General features: G+C 44.4%; 1 protein-coding gene across 1 annotated transcript in view; it reads right to left on the bottom strand.

The window, feature by feature from the left end:
- The window catches only part of zfhx3b (zinc finger homeobox 3b), a 260876-nt gene extending 240800 nt beyond the window's left edge, over positions 1-20076 (bottom strand). Inside the window, exon 1 of the mRNA XM_045689152.2 lies at positions 19554-20076. The gene's annotated coding sequence lies outside the window, so the exon portion shown is untranslated. The remainder of the gene's footprint in view (positions 1-19553) is intronic.
- Positions 20077-20340: the final 264 nt, after the last annotated feature.

The raw sequence follows: 20340 nt of genomic DNA on the forward strand, positions 1-20340 counted from the left end.
CCCGAATGTTCAATTCAATATATTTAACCTCATACACTTGAATTTTCCTAGTTGAAAAAATGAAAGAACATCTAATCAGCAGCCTTTCAGGAAATGAACTATACAGACCACAGAGACTGTACCTGTACATAACCATTCTGACTCCACTGCTGTGGCATCTAAATATTTTACCACCAAACATTGAAATTAACAACACATTTTTTTAAACACTATTCCTTTCATTCCTAGTGAGAGCCGGGCCTCTTCCGGCCAGTCAATCCCTGACCCATGCCCTGCCACAAGACAAGGGGAGCCATGCCTCTGTGTTACGGCTGTCTCCAGGTCAGTGGATTACATTCTGGTTTTGGGGCGCTGCTGATTCAGTATGCGTTTTAATAAGGGGGTAGCAGAGTAGCAGGCTGCAGTTCAGGCAGATTTATAAGCCCAGTGGAGGGATGGAGAGACCTGGACTGCTGTCTTCTCTGGCCTCCAGCTTCCCCCTGCACCATTACACCAGAGTGAGATATAGTGGGATATTGATCCCAATGCTACTTCATTTCGCAATAACTATTACACGATATTCTCCCGGCCGCGTGTGGCCCCTGATTTATGCTGCCCTGCTATTTGCATTAGCAGTAAGTGTTTTTCTATACAGACTGAGCTGAGCTGAGCTGAGCTGAGCTGAGCTGAGCTGAGCTGACGAGGGTCTCGCCACCACACCAGGAGACACACACACACGCTCCATACCACACCTGACCTGTCTAGATGCTTTCTGATGCTTTTCCTCTGAAGCTATGGACATTTAGACGTATTGTACACCAGACAGAGACAAGTGAGTTAGTTGAGATAAATTACTTGTACAAATATGAACTGAGAAAGGGGAATATATCTCTGCTTTCCTTTGAGGTGTTTCTCTGACCTTGAGGTGACGCTGTTGTGTTTTTGACTGCCCCATGCTACTCACTATGGTCCTGGGAGACTATCAAGATAGCTGCTCCAAAGCACCTGATTCTTATAAGTTACATAGCTACCACATTATGAGAGATATTTTCGTGAGAGATATTTTGGACAAATTTGCTTTTGTTGTGGAAAGGGGTAGTATTTTCCCCTCGCTGATAGAGGTGGTGTGCAGTCAGCATCTAGATAGATGTACATACACTACATGGCCAAAAGAATGTGGACACCTGCTCGTCAAACATCTCATTCCAAAATCATGGGCATGAAATTTTTGCTGCTATAACAGCCTCCACTCTTCTGGTAAGGCTTTCCACTAGATGATGGAACATTGCTGTTGGGACTTGCTCCCATTCAGCCACAAGAGCATTAGTGAGGTCGGGCACTGATATTGGGTGATTAGGCCTGGCTCGCAGTCGGCGTTCCAATTCATCCCAAAGGTGTTTGATGGGGTTGAGGTCAGGACTCTGTGCAGGCCAGTCAAGTTCTTCCACACCGATCTCGACAAACCATTTCTGTATGGACCTCGCTTTGTGCATGGGGGCATTGTCATCCTGAAACAGGAAAGGAGCTTCCCCAAACTCTCAAAGTTGGAAGCACAGAATCGTCTAGAATGTCACTGTATGAAGTAGCGTTAAGATTTCCCTTCACTGAAACTAAGGGGCTTAGCACGAACCATGAAAAACAGCCCCAGACCATTATTCCTACTCCACCAAACTTTACAGTTGGCACTATGCATTCGGTCAGGTAGCATTCTCCTGACATCCGCCAATCCCAGATTCGTCTCGGACTACCAGAAGGTGAAGCGTGATTCATCCCTCCAGAGAACGAGTTTCCAATGCTCCAGAGTCCAATGGCGGCAAGCTTTACACCTCTCCAGCTGACACTTGGCATTGCGCATGGTGATCTTAGGCTTGTGTTCGGCTGCTCGGCCATGGCAACCCATTTCATGAAGCTCCCAACGAACAGTTCTTGTGCTGACGCTGTTTCCAGAGGTAGTTTGGAACTTGGTAGTAAGTGTTGCAACCGAACACAGACTTTTTTTACGCGCTACACGCTTCAGCGCTCTGCAGTCTCGTCCTGTGAGCTTGTGTGGCCTACCACTTCACGGCTGAGCCATTGTTTCTCCTAGACATTTCCACTTCACAATAACAGCACTTACAGTTGACCGGGGCAGATCTAGCAGGGCAGAAATTTGACGAACTGACTTGTTGAAAGTCACTGAGCTCTTCAATAAGGCCATTCTACTGCCAATGTTTCTCTATGGAGATTGCATGGCAGTGTGCTCGATTTTATACACCTGTCAGCAACGGGTGTAGCTGAAATAGCTGAATCCACTAATCTGAAGGGGTGTCCACATACTTTTGGCTATGTAGTGTAGCATTCAGTGGTGCTGCTGTGAGAACCAGGGAGAGAATGGCAGGGCTAGAATGAGTCATATTGGTACCAAAGTGTCTCACCCACAGTGTGCCACTTAATTACAATAAAACCCTTTCAGTTGGAGAGGCCCTCGCCATTCATTAGATGCAAAAAATGTACTGAGTGAACTACGATACATAAATACAAGATCTAAGTTTAATTTGTTTGTACAAAAATACCCTAAATCGGGCCTCCTGAGTGGTGCAGGTCTAGCTGGTCTAGCTGTGCCACTAGAGAATCTGGGTTCAAGTCCAGGCTCAGGTGCAGCCGGCCGCGACCGGGAGACCCATGGGGCAGCGCGCAATTGGCCCAGTGTTGTCTGGGTTAGGGGAGGGTTTGGCCGGCAGGGATGTCCTTGTCTCATCGCGCTCTAGCGACTCCTGTGGTGGGCCGGGCACAGTACACGCTGACACGGTCGCCAGGTGTACGGTGTTTCCTCCAACACATTGGTGCGGCTGGCTTCTGGGTTAAGTGGGCATCCAAGCAGTGTGGTTTGGATGGGTTGTGCTTTGGAGGACGCACGGCTCTCGAACTTCGCCTCTCCCGAGTCCAGCGATGAGACAAGACTGTAACTACCAATTGGGTACCACGAAATTTGGGAGAAAAAGTATAAAAAAATATACAGTACCGTTCAAAAGTTTGGGGTCACTTAGAAATATCCTTGTTTTTTAAAGAAAAGCACATTCTTTGTCCATTAAAATAACATCAAATTGATCAGAAATACAGTGTAGACATTGTTAATGTTGTAAATGATTATTGTAGCTGGAAACTGAGGATTTTTTATGGAATATCTAAATAGGCTTACAGAAGCCCATTATCAGCAACCATCACTCCTGTGTTCCAATGGCACACTGTGTTAGCTAATCCAAGTTTATCATTTTAAAAGTGTAATTGATCATTAGAAAACCCTTTCGCAATTATGTTAGAACAGCTGAAAACTGTTGTTCTGATTAAAGAAGCAATAAAACTGGCCTTCTTTAGGCTAGTTGAGTATCAACAGTGAAGAGGCAACTCCGGGATGCTGGCCTTCTATGCTGAGTTCCTCTGTCCAGTGTCTGTGTTCTTTTGCCCATCTTAATCTTTTATTTTTATTGGCCAGTCTGAGATGTGTCTTTTTCTTTGCAACTCTGCCTAGAAGGCCAGCATCGTGGAGTCGCCTCTTCACTGTTGACGTTCAGACTGGTGTTTTGCGGGTACTATTTAATGAAGCTGCCAGTTGAGGACTTGTGAGGTGTCTGTTTCTCAAATTAGACACTATAATGTACTTGTCCTCTTGCTCAGTTGTGCACCGGGGCCTCCCACTCCTCTTTCTAGTCTGGTTAGAGCCAGTTTGCGCTGTTCTGTGAAGGGAGTTGTACACATCGTTGTACCAGATCTTAAGTTTCTTGGCAATTTCTCGCATGGAACAGCCTTCATTTCTCAGAACAAGAATAAACTGATGAGTTTCAGAAGAAAGTTCTTTGTTTCTGGCCATTTTGAGCCTGTAATTGAACCCACAAATGCTGATGCTCCAGATACTCAACTAGTCTAAAGAAGGACAGTTTAATTGCTTCTTTAATTAGCACAACAGTTTTCAGCTGTGCTAACATATTTGCAAAATGGTTTTCTAATGATCAATTAGCCTTTTGAAATGATAAACTTGGATTAGCTAACACAATGTGCCATTGGAACACAGGAGTGATGGTTGCTGATAATGGGCCTCTGTAGGCCTATGTAGATATTCCATTAAAAATCAGCTGTTTACAGCTACAATAATCATTTACAACATTAACAATGTCTACACTGTATTTATGATCAATTTGATATTATTTTAATGGACAAAAAATGTGCTTTTCTTTCAAAAACAAGGACATTTCTAAGTGACCCCAAACTTTTGAACGGTAGTGTATATATAAAAAATATAAATACCCTAAATCATGACCCTAAGAAAACAAGGTAAAGAAATATTAGTTTGTCAGTAGGCTCAAGAATGTAAGTCATAGTATAGTAAATGATGCTACACTCAGCATAGTAATAGTATAACTATTAGTGTGTAATAGTTCTATAGTAATAGTATAACTATTGGTGTGTAATAATTATATAGTAATAGTGTAATAGGGTAAACTAATAGGGTAAACTAATAGGGCTAACTACAGTAATAGAGCCATCTCAGAAGAGCTACGTCGTGCCAGAAGAGGCTGTGCTAACACACTGGTGCTTCCTGTCCCTGTATTGTCACCAGCTAGTCGACATACGGTGGGCCACTTGCCAAAGTGGCATCATCATCTGTGCCAGGCCTGTGCCAGCAGCGTGCCCACCCACCCGGCCATGGGGGTTTGTATACAAGAGGAGGAGGAAGCAGCTTGAGTAGCAGAGAAGCGGCGTGGAGGAGGAGGAGGAGGGGGTATGGCGTGTAGACACATGTAGCGCTGACATTCCCACAGGCAGCCCCAGTGCAGTCTGGGGCGAAAAGCGCCGCACACTGGAACACAAAACAAAAGGACTAATGACCCTTAATTGCTGCTTTACGGTTTAACATCAGAGGGGTGTCACCGTAGCAACGCTATGCAAATCATCTCCCCCCTCCTCCTGCTCCATCTCGCCGCCCACCCCCCAACGCACTCCCCTGGCACAATTGGCTCTTTATCTACATAAGGGGGCAGGCAGATGGGCAGGCTGGCTGCCAAGTGAGGGGCTGGCAAGCGTGGAAATGTGCAGACACTTGTTGCTGCCACGCCTGCCTGTTACGCCAGCACGCGGTACAGAGAAGGCGGAGGGGGAGCAGACGACGGTATCCTGTAGGCTCCACACACACAAGTGCTGCCACTTTAAACACGCCAGCAGAAAAGGCACGTGCTCCTTAGTCGTCTTTCAAAGCTGCCAGCCAATGTCTGCCTGGCCCATTCATGAACAGACCCCATTCACATACAACGCCTAGTCAGATTTTATGCAAATATGTCGTCTGGGAGGAGTGCATGGGTTTTTGTGTGTGTGTGTACGCAGGCACGTGTGTGTTTGTTTTGGGGGGGCGGGGGCGGGGCGGGGGGGGGGGGGGGGGGTTGAAGGACGTGTCAGGGGGCATAATGTCAGGATTAGTTAATGCTGTATTTTAAATAAACACAGATGAATCCAGTTCATAACATAACTTAAGAGTGTGCATTTTGACAAAGGTTTTCACACATATAAGCATAGTGATCGTGCATTTTGATATGCATAAACATTTAGAATATTGTACAAAAATAAGAATATTTATATATTAAAACCTTGTTTATTTTTGCTGTGTAAAGCCCTACTACGAATGTAAACAGCGAATTCTACATACACAAATTCACCAGGTTTTTATCAAATACTCTGCATTATGTGTTTTGACGTGCCTAGGCTTTGAGCTAAGAGCATGCATTTCTTATCATCAATATTTGATGGGCAATTGAATACATTTAGATATATGACAAGAATACCATACAACTGCAGTCGTTAGGTGAAGTGTAGCCTGCAGGACTCAGCTCCAGCCCAGGCAGGTCTCTCCATGTGGTGACCCTGCTCGTGATGTCTCTGAGCTGGGCACTGTTCCTGAACGATGTCCCTCTGAGCCACTGGGTGTCCCAGCGCTCACACCACTCCCATCAACGTCCAGCCTTAATGCATTTCCTATACCTGCCTGCTTTTCAGCTATATTGAGTCCCCATTGATTTAGAGGCAGCAACAAACCTGTCCCATTTTCAGAGTGACATTATTGATAGACTGTCACTTCAGACTGTAGGTACCTGCTAATGGTTATTTTATGGTGCCAAATCTGATGTTGAGTTTTATTTGTTTCTCTCTCTCTATTTTCTTTGGCTCTATAGATACTTCTGAGGCTCCGTCCTCACCTAGTGCCGTTATTAGAGTTGACGGAGGGACCTCACTATGGAAACTTCATTCAGGAAAATGACCTGTCAAGTTGATCTGTAAAGATACTTTTTTAGGTTGAATAATATGTTGTTGACTTCCTGTAAAGCGGCCCAGCCATCAGAGCTCTGCACCTTGTGGTTGGGCTTCATTTGTCCTGAGTGATATACGCAAGTGAAATAAGAGTGATGCAACATGTCATCTTTATCTATATTCTCTACACACACTCGGCCATATAAAAACCTATATCAAAGAAATGCATAGAAAATAAAACCGGGGCAAGGTGGCAATCAAAAATGTGAATAAAACAGTAGGTTTCAAATTCATGACATCCATATTGTTTAGAATATTGTTTATTATTTTATATATCCAGACACGGGACACCCCCTTTCTCCCCCTCCTCCCACCTCTCTCACCCCCCCCCTTCTCCCCCTTCTCCCCCTCCTCCCCTCTCTCCCCCCTCCCCCTCTCTCCCCCTCCTACCTCCTCTTTCCAGTTTTATCCACTCCAGTGTTTGTATTTTGAATCTGTACACCCTCTTGTCATGGATTAGCTGCCATGCCTGCGTGAACAAAGGCTGAGCCAGCGTGTGTGTTCGCGTGTTGGTCTGTCTGTGTGCTGTGTGGAGAGGAAAGACGCGTGTCTCTCCACTTGTGCCCGGATTTTAGAGGACCCCAATTTGCGGGGCATTAATCAGAACACCTGCTCGGAGAGCGCCTCATGTCACTGGCTCACTTTGTGTATCAATGGTTCCCTGGGATGCCAGGCGCTTTGTTTCATCACTTGAATCCTCAGTCTTTTCAATTCAATTTAACGATTGCGCCTGAGACTGATTTGAGTATGCAAATGCAGCAGGGTGTGAGAGAGGGGTAAAGGTGGAGAAAGGGTGTCCAGGCAGGAGAGAGAGAGACATGGAGACAGAGAGAGAAAGAGGGGTGGGGGCAGAGAGAGAAAGGGATGGAGAGGGAGGAGGACAAGGGCAGTGGCAATGTGCATTATTACATGCATTAAACAGCTCTGAGTCCTCGAATTTCAATCCCAGCAGGTTCATTTGACAAGGAGAAACAAAACCAGCCAGGATAGAGCTGGGCTAGATAAGATAATAATAAAGCAAAAATTGCTCCACAGCGAAGGACAAGACACGAGAGAAAACAATGAGTAAAAAATAAAAGAATGCCATGCGGAGAAAGGACAAGGAAGATTGGGTCAGAAATACACGAGGAGAAAGAGAGGGAGAGGGAATACTGAGGTGGAAGCAGGGGAGGGACGGAAAAAATGAATACATTCATAAGGGACAAAATGAAGAGAAAGAAAGAAAGATGGAGGGGAGTGGAGCGAGGGAAGGAAGGGGGTTGGAGTCATCAGCAGAAGATGTTTATTGTCCGGACCAGGAGATGAACACAAAAGCACTGGAAAGATTCAATTAAGTATCATATGCAGTGACCTCATTGCCATGGTTACAGAACAGCGGAAAATATTAATCAAGCCTGCACTTGCGAGAGAGGGAGAAAGATGGAGGAAGGAGAGACAGAGGTGATAGAAGGACTGAAGGGAGAGGGTGAAAGATTGGAAGGAAAAAGATAATGGTAGGTATGTCTGTGTGTTTGGTTGAGCCAGACAGTTAAACAGAATGTGCTTTAATGAGGCATGGTAGGGAGGGAGGCTCCATCCCAAGCCTCTCCACCCAACCCCCAGCCCCCCTAGCCCCAGCCCCCATTCACCTCCCCCCACACCCCAGCTCTGGCGTTCTTTATGTTGACATTGAACCTGACACACTCTGTCTATCAACTTGACCTTGGTCTGGAGTAAACACACTCAGGTCGGATTGTTTGGTAATATTTGTTATATTATATCAAAAAGCATAGATTTTCCAGAATAACTAACACACAATGTGCTATAGACTCCCTTGCGTTCCATGCAATAGTGTGTCTTTGCGTGCAATAACAACAAAAGTGAAAACTGACATGAGTGCAGAAGCCTAGTCAGTCAACACTATCCCACCACAGCACTGCACAGATCCGCTATAGTGTAGTTTACATTTATCCAAAGAGAATGGGAGACGTAAATATGGAATGAGCTCAATTCAGAACTCATTTCATACAGGAGTGAACTCACTTCTCCATTCAAAAAGACCGTTTTTATCTCATCCTTTATTTTTCAGGTTTCAGAATATGCCTAACTGGCTGTTGATGCCATCTTAAAGATAAAGAATCTAGAATCCCTTCACACATCAGTGCATTCATTAATGACACAGTACACACCAAAGTTTGCCACATGAAAATGCAATGTTTTCATCCATCAATGTGGTTCCTCTGTGAAGGGCTACACTTAAGTGTATGAATCTAAAAAATAAAAAAAACCTGCCTGCATATTATTACAGTACAGACTCACAAAAATTCTGACAATAATTTTCAATCAAATTCCATGATGGTGTTCCTCCTCTCTGGCACATTTGTGTGTGCGCTGTGGAGAACTGCAGAGGGGGAAAGTTGAGGATTGTTCTGTTTGATGACACTATGGAGTGTTTGCTCGCTGTCTGCAGGGACTGTCTTGAAAACAAGCTATCTGAAACTCCCCCCGCTGAGCAAAATGTTAAATAAACAAAGGCACGGATAAACAAAATCCCTCCATTTTAATGTCACCGAGAAGAAAGCCAACATTTTAATGCTACGTTTGCGAGAAGGAGGCGGCAGCCTTGACACCATTTTTATTTAAACTTTGCACACCTATAGAGTCAGGATTATTATCACAATGATTCATTATATGGCGATTAGACAAAAAAAGTTGCCAAAACCAGCTAACTGGCAAAACTTGCTACAAAGAGTGGGTGGCAACATTAACGAGAATTCTGACATTTAACCGTGTGTTACTAATCTTACTTCTCTGCCTCTATGCCTCGTTTGCAGCCTCCAAGTTTAGATCGCGGCTATCTCTATTGATTATTTGAGAATTTCTAGAGAAAGTAGAATTTGACAGGAAGGGGAAGAGGGAGATCATCACAGAGGGGGGAGATATGCAGAGAAAGATCCAGTACTTACAGAGGAGACAGCCCAAACAGGACCAGGATGAGAGAATTTGAGTTGCAGATTGCTCTTATCCCCTGCTGATCTTCATCCTGTGTCCCCTCTCTGCTTTGTCTCGCAGTGGCTCGGCCTGCTGGCCTGTAAGGACCCCTAGCCAAGCGCAGGCACACAGGCAGAGGTGGCGCTGGCCCAGGAGAAGGACCCCGAGTGGGGCCGCCGTTTAAATTGCCTGGCGTGACCGTAGCCACTTCCAGAAACAATTGAATTCCGTGGCTCCAGCCATATCCAGCTGATCTACTCCACCAAGGTCATTAACCGCGCCACAGAAGGTCACATGATTAATGAGTGACAGACCCCGGGTGCAATAACGTATATGAGTGTGGCTCACATTAATTAGACAGGGGGCTGGGCTGAGGATACAATAAATGGACAGCCAGCCGGGGACAGCTTGGCCCCCTCACAACCCCCCCATTCACACACCCTTTCACTACTACCAGGAAACGGACACACACTCACATATGAAGACACACTATTGCCTCCAGATATACCTCCGTGTTTTTCTCAGCTCAAGACTGTACACAATAACCTTTCTGACAACAATAGTAGATGTGTGTTTTTCATGTGTGACGGACCACAATAAGCCACGTCTGAACCTCCATATCCCCTATGTATCCCATATGTAAATGAGGAGAGGGGGTCACAATGTAACGGCCCTGGTTCAGTCCAGCTGGACATATTCTCTGACTAAAACACAACAACACCTTACTGCTGGTTCACAGAGCGGTGATATGAGGACTGGGGTAGCCAGGTTCATGTTGGTATCAGATATGAGAGCTGTGTTGTGTTGTCTCAGTGCTCTCCAGTAGTATGATAAGCACTGTGCATTACTCTCTGGAAAATGAGGAAATGAAACATTGCTGCCACAGACAGACCCAGATGGTCTTTATTAGAAGAGAACAAAGCCAGACCTCTCAGGATGAGGATATACACATCACAGAGTTGAATTGATGCTGACTGACTGTCAATGCTCTGCCATTGCTGGGAGAAACAGTGTGTTTAACACTGCTCTGTGGTAAATGGGATTCATTTCTGGCTCTAATCAACTTAATGCAATTCCAATAAGTCCATCTCTTAGAGTGGCCCAGTTGTTGATTTGAAACCTCATAGCCCTCTCTGTTTTATTCTCAACAAAGGCAAAACAAATGTAATGGCTGCTAAGTTTATTGAGCAATAATAGCAGAATGCTCTACATCCCCTGCATGCATTTCAATTCCAGCCCTAGGCTATAGTGTTATGGACACTCCCATTGGGATCATTAATCATACATACAGTATACTGTATGTAATAACAACCGGAGGGCAGAAGGAAGGGGACATGGACCTGCTATAGAAGGTTTCAGATGAGGACGGCACTGGAAACATCTCTAGGACCAGAGGAAACATCTCTCACATTACTCACAAACACGTCACTCCTCTTTCTCTCAGTCAGCATAGTGTCACAGCCATGACACGTCCATTACATGTTGACACGTCACACTGACTCACACAGCCTCCCACACCTGCTCTTGACGTCAACCAATCAACACAGAAGCAGGAAGTAGGGACTTGAAATCCATACCTCTACAACCTCCTTCAGATGCAGGCAGGAGCATACAAAAGGGTTAAGAGATGTTTCATAGTAGATCATAAGATGAATTCTAGGGCATAACATATTCATCAGGGGTTATGAATATGGAGTTAAGAGTAATTTATGAGAAATGCTGATGATAGACATCATGTTGAAAAGTTGTTGCACTGCAAACATTTCTATAATTTTCCATGTAAATGAACAATGCATTCTGGATGAAAATACATATTTTCCATGACTTCTTTGAAATAAGCTATGTCTCTAGCTATGCTGAACTAAGACATACCAAACATTTAGAGGCTTCCTTGACCCCTCAGAATAAAGCGTCTCTTTGGAGGCTTGTGTACGCATGACACACATCTCTCACTCAGCTTCTAAAGACAGCCATGAATGCTGCTTGTGCTCTGATATATTTTTTATATTCAGATAATATCAAATATGGTTTTCTCAATTATTGATAAAATATCTGTCTACAACCAACATAACACAGGCTGGGCCTTGGCATGTGAGTTAGTGATTGCCCTGCCTCAGTCTTTTTGACGCATCACTCCATCACTAACATGAGAATAAGCTCAGTACAGGTACTGATCCACTACACCACACTGGCTACACCATGGGCTCTCTTTGGATTCATACTAATACCAGGCCCTTTAGTGGGTTAACACTAAAATCCTGCATGTGACACAAAAGCATACACCGGCAAGATAAGTTCAATACTACAATTGACATATTGTAAATGTATATTTCCATTTGTCCCAAAAAAGATTGATAAATATTTTACACACAAAATAATTAGATTACAAAATGCCCACAATTGACTTATTATTATAGTATACAGTATCAATCCCTATAAGATTTTAATAATTTCAACCATATAAGAGAATGCAACACAAACAAAGCTGAATCTAAAATGGTGTGAAGGCCTTCTCTGCTTTGACCAGCATCATCTCCTGTGGAGGATCATTACCAACATGAGGAGGAGGAGGAGGAGGAAGCTCTCTCCATCCCTCCACCCTGACTTCAGGGGGCATGATGGCAGAGGGAGAGAAAGGATGGAAGAAGAGGTGGGAGGCCATGCTGGGAGAGAGGAAATCTTCCATGTGCCGGTTAGAGTGGCTAGAGGACATTTCACGCTAATGCTGGCCAGGCCAATTGAAATGACTGCAGCGCGGCATGATTTGAAGGTCAGGAGACAGTGGATTATATTCCAGTGGTGGTAAAGGAGGGGGTCTGAGGAATAAAAGGGTTGTACCCCCCCTCCCCTCCTCTGGCTGATTGCAGGACAGCCAAGATGGAATCAACACAGTGCCAAACCAGCGGCCATTACTCTTACACAGATCAGTCTCTGCACCAAACTACACCGCAGCTTGCTGCTTTACGCCCATCAATCTCAATGGAAATTTATCTTCTCGGATATTCAGATTTTCTAGTAAGCACAGGGACAAAAGACAAGGCGTCCCTACCCCAGATAAATCTAAATAGACCGTGGGTTTTCACAGCATCGTTTATACGGCCTGATCTGTAGCACACATAATATAAATCCTATCTACATGAGGTCAAGGCTAGATTATACTAACATAAATATATATTTAATTTTTTCTTTGGGATAACAAATCATCCCAACTCTTGCACATTGTGAAATCTTTCAGAAGGCCCTACAAAGTCCACAATTATTTAGAATCCTCCCACTGGATGTGGGGTGACACACAGAATAAAGAAGCGTATTTGAAACATTGCAGCCCCCAGTCCATAAGGTTCACACATGAGAGTGTAAAAGTTCCTCAGACATGAGAAAGGCATAAAGAGATTATCCACATGAGTGCAGTAATCAGATGTAATAAGATGGGGAATGACCATAGGTATTTACCCCAGCCCAGACACTGTACTATAGACGCTGTGCAGAGGCAGACTCAGAGCTGGCTGGCCCACATGATTACCCGTCTTATTCCTTCAGATGGATATTACAGATTTAACTAATAAGGCAAAAAAACATCCTGGCTAACATGCAAAAGAAAAAACAACATCAACAAATAAAGCAACAAGGATGTCATGAGGAGACAGAAAAATCAACAACATTCATGTCATTAAATTAATCCCGCAGAGACATCCACTGTTTCATCTGCTGTTGTGATGTCATAACATGTGGAGCCTTTGCAGTGTGCTTGCTCTCCTCAGAGAATATACACAGCTCAGGATTGTTGATAAAGAGTCAAATATTTCTGCATTTGTCATGTGTTTCAAACACAGCTGCATATGTGCCCATGTCTGCTTGAAAGCAGGAAAAAGAAAAGGAGTGGGTCTGAACTGAAGCACAAGATGCAGATGTTTCCACAGGGCTGTTGACATGCTGATGTCTGGAAACAGCCAATCCCAGACACTCCGCTGACGCTGACAGCACAGAGCTGGACGTCTCATAGGACGAGAGCAGGTGTCACTCATCCGACACAGCCAACGAAGCTGCCTCGTGTGTCGGAGGCATGTGGGACACAAGTCTACCATATCACACACAAACAAAAAGGTTCACTGCCAAATCATTGCAGCGATACTGCTCCACAGTAATCCTGTACTTGACTATTTTACACAGTATAGTCATGACAGTAGTTATAAGGTGAAATATACTGCAATAGTTGTACATTGGCAACAATACATATATGACCTGCACGTTCAGTACTACTGCTACTATATAGTCCAATACAACATATTTTTATGACACTACAGAGATCACACAAATGACCAGGACTAAGACGTTACACACCCACAACAACTTGATATGAGTTGTACAATGCAATATAGCAACCTTCCAGTGTGTATGTGTGGGTTGTGTGTTTACATGTGTGTGTATGCATGTGTTTGTGTGAGTGCGGTGTGTGTGTGTGTGTGTGTGTGTGTGTGTGTGTGTGTGTGTGTGTGTGTGTGTGTGTGTGTGTGTGTGTGTGTGTGTGTGTGTGTGTGTGTGTGTGTGTGTGTGTGTGTGTGTGTGAGAGAACGAGAATATTTTGGGGCTAAGGAAAAACAAAGTACATGATGGTGTACTTGTCAATTGAGAAAACCAAAGCAACCTATACATCGACATACGGCTGTGTCGAACAACAAATAATTCCAATTATAATTTTGTTTCGCTTTTCAATTTACCACGACTTCATATACCTACAGTTAATTGCTTTATGAACTAAATCATTTTCATTTTTAAATTATCACAGTTTATAATTGCTCAGCTACACAAAATTAATAAGTTGTGAGCTTAAATTAATTAATTGGAAAGAATTAGATGAGCTAAGCATTTCAAAGCTGGGACAAACATTTGATTCAGAATTTAATTAGCTAATTTAGCAAATATAAAATAAATAATACAGTAGACAAATTTGTAAACATATTCAAGATAATAATAAAAAAATGTAACATTGTTGATAATAAAATACAAATAACTTACATATTTCATACCTTGTGAAATATCCAATTAATTGTAATTTGAGAAACACAAATGTTGTTGAAGCAATTCAAAGTTCATTATGATTATGGTTGCACCTGTCAGAAACATCAGTATTTATATGTCATATGACTCACATCATATCTTCCACATCAAGATCAGGCTTTAAAAACTGCTTATTTCCCATGTAACAGCCCAAACAGAAAGGTGATGTCCAGGTTGGTAGTGTGGCATGGCTTGTGGAAGGTGTGTAGTGTGGAGTGATACAGAGTGTGAAGCGTGGAGTGATACAGAGTGTGGAGTGTGGAGTGATACGGTCAGTCAGGGTGCTAAAGTGAAACACTTAGTTCCCCCAGTGGCTCCTAGCCCTGTCAACCTCTGCAGGCGATAACAGGGGACCAAGGTAGCAGCCCCGGCAATCCCATGCACGTCTGAATGGCTGCCCATGCTAAGCCCCTAAAGCAGGCATTAATCCTGGATTTTGGGAGCAGAGCCGAGTTTGGCACATTATCATAGTAAGGCCCGGACCTCAGCCTCTATTCAATCACTGTGTGGGAGCAAAGATGCCTATGGGACAACCAACGCTACAACTGGTCCAATCACATGTCAGGAAATATATATTCAGATCGCAAATCAAAACGCTTGAATTCAACATGGTCAATAGCAGGTCTTGACTTAGGTCTTCATTAAACATTTCCTAAAATTCTAAATCCAAAAATCAATACCCATGTTGAAAAACAATTGAATGAATAATATTCCAAACTGCACAATGCAAGTGACTCAAGATGTACAATTCTACTGATATCTTTCTCACAGATACAGGTTTTGAGATAATATAATGACCTTTTGCACTGTGTATGCATTTAGAATTGTAATATACTGCAAATGTATTACTGAACAAAAATATAAACACAACATGTAAAGTATTGGTCCCATGTTTCATGAGCTGAAATAAAAGATCTCAGAAATGTTCCATACCCACAAAAAGCTTATTTCTCTCAACATTTCTGCCTGCACAAATTTGTTTACATCTCTGTTAGTGAGCATTTATCCTTTGCCAAGATTATCTATCCACCTCACAGGTGTGGCATATCAAGAAGCTGATTTAACAGCATGATCATTACACAGGTGCACCTTGTGCTGGGGACAATAAAATGCCTCTCTAAAATGTGCAGTTTTGTCACACAACACAATGCCACAGATGTCTCAAGTTTTGAGGCAGCGTACAATTGGCATGCTGACTGCAGGAATGTCCACCAGAGCTGTTGCCAGGGAATGTAATGTTATTTTCTCTACCATAAGCTGGCTCCAACTTCGTTTTGGAGCCGGCTTCACCACTGCAGACCAAATGTAACCACGCTAGCCCTGGACCTCCACATCCGGATTTTTCACCTGCGGGATCGTCTGAAACCAGCCACCAGGACAGCTGATGAAACTGAGGAGTATTTCCCTCCCAGGCCCATCCATGACTGCACCCCTACCCAGTCATGTGACATCCATAGATTAGAGCCTACTGAATTTATTTCAAATGACTAAGTTCCTACTATGAACTCAGTAAAAATCGTTGAAATTGTTGCATGTTGCGTTTATATTTTATTCAGTATAGCTCACCTTTGGATGATGTACAACAAAGGCATTATTTTTCCAGTATTGTCATCCAATTCATATGTTCAAACACTAAAACACACGCCTCTCTTCCTACAGCTGTTCTCTAATTCAGCTGAGGCACAACAATCTCTTCCTGCTCTCGGCTCTCTGGCTGGAAAAAGAGGTCTGTAGTTGAATGTGAGTGGCCTGTCTGGCTTTCTGTGGCCAGCCTTTCCCCTCCAGACAGACACACAGCCAGGCCACCTCCAGCTCCAGCCTAGCTCCAGACGGATGCTGCCCCAGATTAGCAGGCCAGATAGCAGCAGACCCAAAAACATTAAGTGCCCAGTGTAACCGATGTGAAATGGCTAGTTAGTTAGCGGTTGTGCGCGCTCTGAGACCTGAAGTAGTTGTTCCCCTTGCTCTGCAAGGGCCGTGGCTTTTGTGGCGCGATGGGTAACGATGCTTCGTGGGGTGTCAGTTGTTGATGTGTGCAGAGGGTCCCTGGTTCAAGCCCAGGTTGGGGCGAGGAGAGGGACGGAAGCTATACTGTTACACCAGCACAAAGCTCCACACCACACATCTGCATAAATCACAACATCATATTCTCCTCTCCTCCTGACACCCACATACAACCCCAATACTCATACTCTCCCTTTGACCAATATATACATGGACGATGATAAATAAACATGTGAAAATCCAGGGATGAGGGCTTAAGGGCTAAGGTTGGGGCTGGGGGAGAGGGGGGGGGGGGGGGGGGGGGGTGTTCGCTCAGATAAATCTGCCTGCACAGTATGGGACCTGAGTTATGATCTGAGATACAAACAACGACAGGGAAGCAAAAGGGGAAAACATCAGCAATTGAAGACAGGCCAACAGGAGAAAGCAAGAGAGAGAGAGAGAGAGAGAGAGAGAGAGAGAGAGAGAGAGAGAGAGAGAGAGAGAGAGAGAGAGAGAGAGAGAGAGAGAGAGAGAGAGAGAGAGAGAGAGCAATATGAAAAAACAAACCTAAATCACAGCAAGCAACACACACACACACACACACACACACACACACACACACACACACACACACACACACACACACACACAGGAGCAGCAGCTCATCTCACATGCCAGTTTGAGCCTTCATATTACTACATGTATTAATATGTGCTGGTCCTCTAAATATTTCCCCAACTGCAACATGCTGTGTATGGTGGTAAGTTGCACAACATACTCTGTGGTTTTGAAACCAGTGCATTTCAAGATTTACAATTAGGGGGATTTAGATGTAGTTTTCTGGTATTACATTTCTATTTGCTTGTGTGTGAATGTGTGTACAAACAATTAACTTATGTGATGATGCATTTGAAAAATAATGAACCTACATTTAATCAAAACCGTACATAGAAGTAAATACAGAAGTAAATATTGTGTACCCAGCCAACACATAATATTCTGATAACCACATGTTTCTTAGAGCTTGGTGAGAGCGAGGTTGTCCTATGGCTTTTTTGCATACAACCTTGCCACAACTTCTAGCTGCTAGCAGGGTACTCTTGGTCTGCTTAGTATCTAGTGACCCTGCAGGGAGGTTTACAATGGTGTATTGTGGGATGTGTGGTTTTAAACATAGCTGTGAGGAAACATGGCACACCTGCTCTCTACAGTACCTGTGTTAACGTGCTCAGTGTGAGGGGGGGGGGGGGGGGGGGTGTGTGTGTGTGTGTGTGTGTGTGTGTGTGTGTGTGTGTGTGTGTGTGTGTGTGTGTGTGTGTGTGTGTGTGTGTGTGTGTGTGTGTGTGTGTGTGTGTCTGTAGTCCTCCTGCTGGACTGAGTTAATTTCCTCGTTCGGACTCAAATGGATTTCAGCCCTGGAATAAATCACTGTTGTTACTGAAACAGAGCGACAGCTATGATGGATGGCTGAAATGTTTGTGTTGATGTCTTTAGTGTTGCTGACAATTTGGTAGTCCTGGCTTTTCCAATTTTCTTTTGAGTGTGGCTAAACGTGTCTAAGTGCTGACACATACCTTAAGTCCCGCCGTTTCCCCCTTCCAAATCGCAACCACATTCATACTTCTGAAATTATAGTTCAAAACAGAAAAAAATCAAACCAACATTTTAAAAACATTTCCAGAAAAATAATAATTTCAAAATGAACTACCAAAGTGAGAAGTAAAAGACAACATACTTTTTCCCACCACAAAGCTCTATTACAAAATCTAATGATGATGCGGACCTGACTGTACATGAAACGCCATTGGAGGAGGAAATGGCGGACACCATTTTGATTGGTGTGTATGTGTGGCGAGCACCACGGTGTGGGTTACTGTGCTTCCTGCACCTGTGTGTGTGCGGGTCACGGGTCCAATGACCCCCTCAGTGTGTAATATGTCACCACATGAGACAGCTCGTGTTTGGCGTGTTTGGGAGTCATGAGTGTCTGTCCATCAGTGCTGGCCGGAGCATCCCAATGACCACATACACACATACAGGATGAAATGGCCGGAGCATCCCAATGACCACATACACACATACAGGATGAAATGGCCGGAGCATCCCAATGACCACATACACACATACAGGATGAAATGGCCGGAGCATCCCAATGACCACATACACACATACAGGATGAAATGGCCGGAGCATCCCAATGACCACATACACACATACAGGATGAAATGGCCGGAGCATCCCAATGACCACATACACACATACAGGATGAAATGGCCGGAGCATCCCAATGACCACATACACACACACAGGATGAAATGGCCGGAGCATACCAATGACCACATACACACATACAGGATGAAATGGCCGGAGCATACCAATGACCACATACACACATACAGGATGAAATGGCCGGAGCATACCAATGACCACATACACACATACAGGATGAAATGGCCGGAGCATCCCAATGACCACATACACACATACAGGATGAAATGGCGGCAAAGTGCGCTTTTATTTATCTTTTCAGCACAGCCACCGCTTTTATTTTTCCGGCACGGCCCCCTTTCCCCCGATCCCATTCTCTGGCCCACTCACTACTGACCATGGGGGGGATCCCCTTCCCTCCCCCTTCCGCCTCCCCCTCACTCCCAAAAATATAGACAGCATCACAACCATACACACGTGTGCGCACACACACACACACACACACACACACACACACACACACACACACACACCACACACACACACACACACACCACACACACACACACACACACACACACACACAGTTTGATCCAGTCAACTTATACAAGCAGAAAATATGAGTACAAACAAATATGATAATAACACACACAAATATAGATACTTTACACTAAAATGTAATGCAATGTAAAATGTTATACAAATAAACACACACACAGACACCCATTCACTAAAATGTAAACACACACATGCACAAACGTACACAAGCACACACAGTCTATACACTAGTGATGACTTGGCCTGCTCCAGCAGCCAGACCCACACATCCAGCTTCTCCACCTGCTCCCACCTGGCAGGATCAAACAGTAGCACACTTCCCACAAACTTGTAAAGAATCAATACTTTCTCCAGCAAAACGCAGCAGTCACAGCCCAGGTTCCAGACTTACTGGACTCAGAGTGGAAGAAGAGGGAAAAAATAGATTCCACAGAGCAAAAATAAAAAAGGAATTTACTGACCTTTCTGTATTTTCTCTTTATTTTCCCTCTGACGTCCAATCCCCACTGTCTCTTCTGGTACTGCTTGTCCTCTACCTACAGTAAGTAGTAAGTCATGTAGGAGCTGACTCCTGCTCTGGCTCCTGCTCAGCGCTAGCTACTGTACTGACTATTAGTGTGATTTCACACTCTGCAGCCTAGCCTCCTGTCCTTAAGGGGACGGTGAATGTGCTGCTTATTTAGAAGCCGGCGCGCAGGCAGGCAGTACCTGGGCTTGCAGGCAGGCTGGTTAAACACGAGGCAACATCCACAGTGCATAATACCCTCTCTCTCTCTCTCCTCCACACACACGCCACGTTCTCTCGCTCACTCGCTGGCTGGCTCGCAAGACAGGCACCGGTACAGACACACACACATGCACGCGTTCTCTCAGAGGTCTCTCTACCTTGGCTAGGATAGCAGGCAGTGTGAGAATACACACACAGGAACACACTGAGCTTGGCAGGCTGCTCCGTGCTGTCTCCTTCTCTCTAAGTGTTTAGGAGACAATTTCAACAAGGGATTGTTCCCAATCTACTAGGGAGATCCACATGGATGAGTTATAATATGCTTGCCACTCTCTCTCTCTCTCTCTCTCTCTCTCTCTCTCTCTCTCGCTCTCTCTCATTCTGTCTCTCCCTCTCTCTCTTTCTTTCTCTCTATCTCTCTCTCGCTCTCTCTCTCCCTCTCCCTCACTCTCTTGCTCTCATGCTAGTTGTTTTAGCCTATTATCGAGCCGTCACTGTTCTCTGTTCTGGAGGAAACCCTT

This window comes from Salmo salar, chromosome 11 (genome assembly GCF_965601325.2).
Source record: "Salmo salar chromosome 11, fSalSal1, whole genome shotgun sequence".
Classification (NCBI taxonomy): Eukaryota; Metazoa; Chordata; class Actinopteri; order Salmoniformes; family Salmonidae; genus Salmo; species Salmo salar.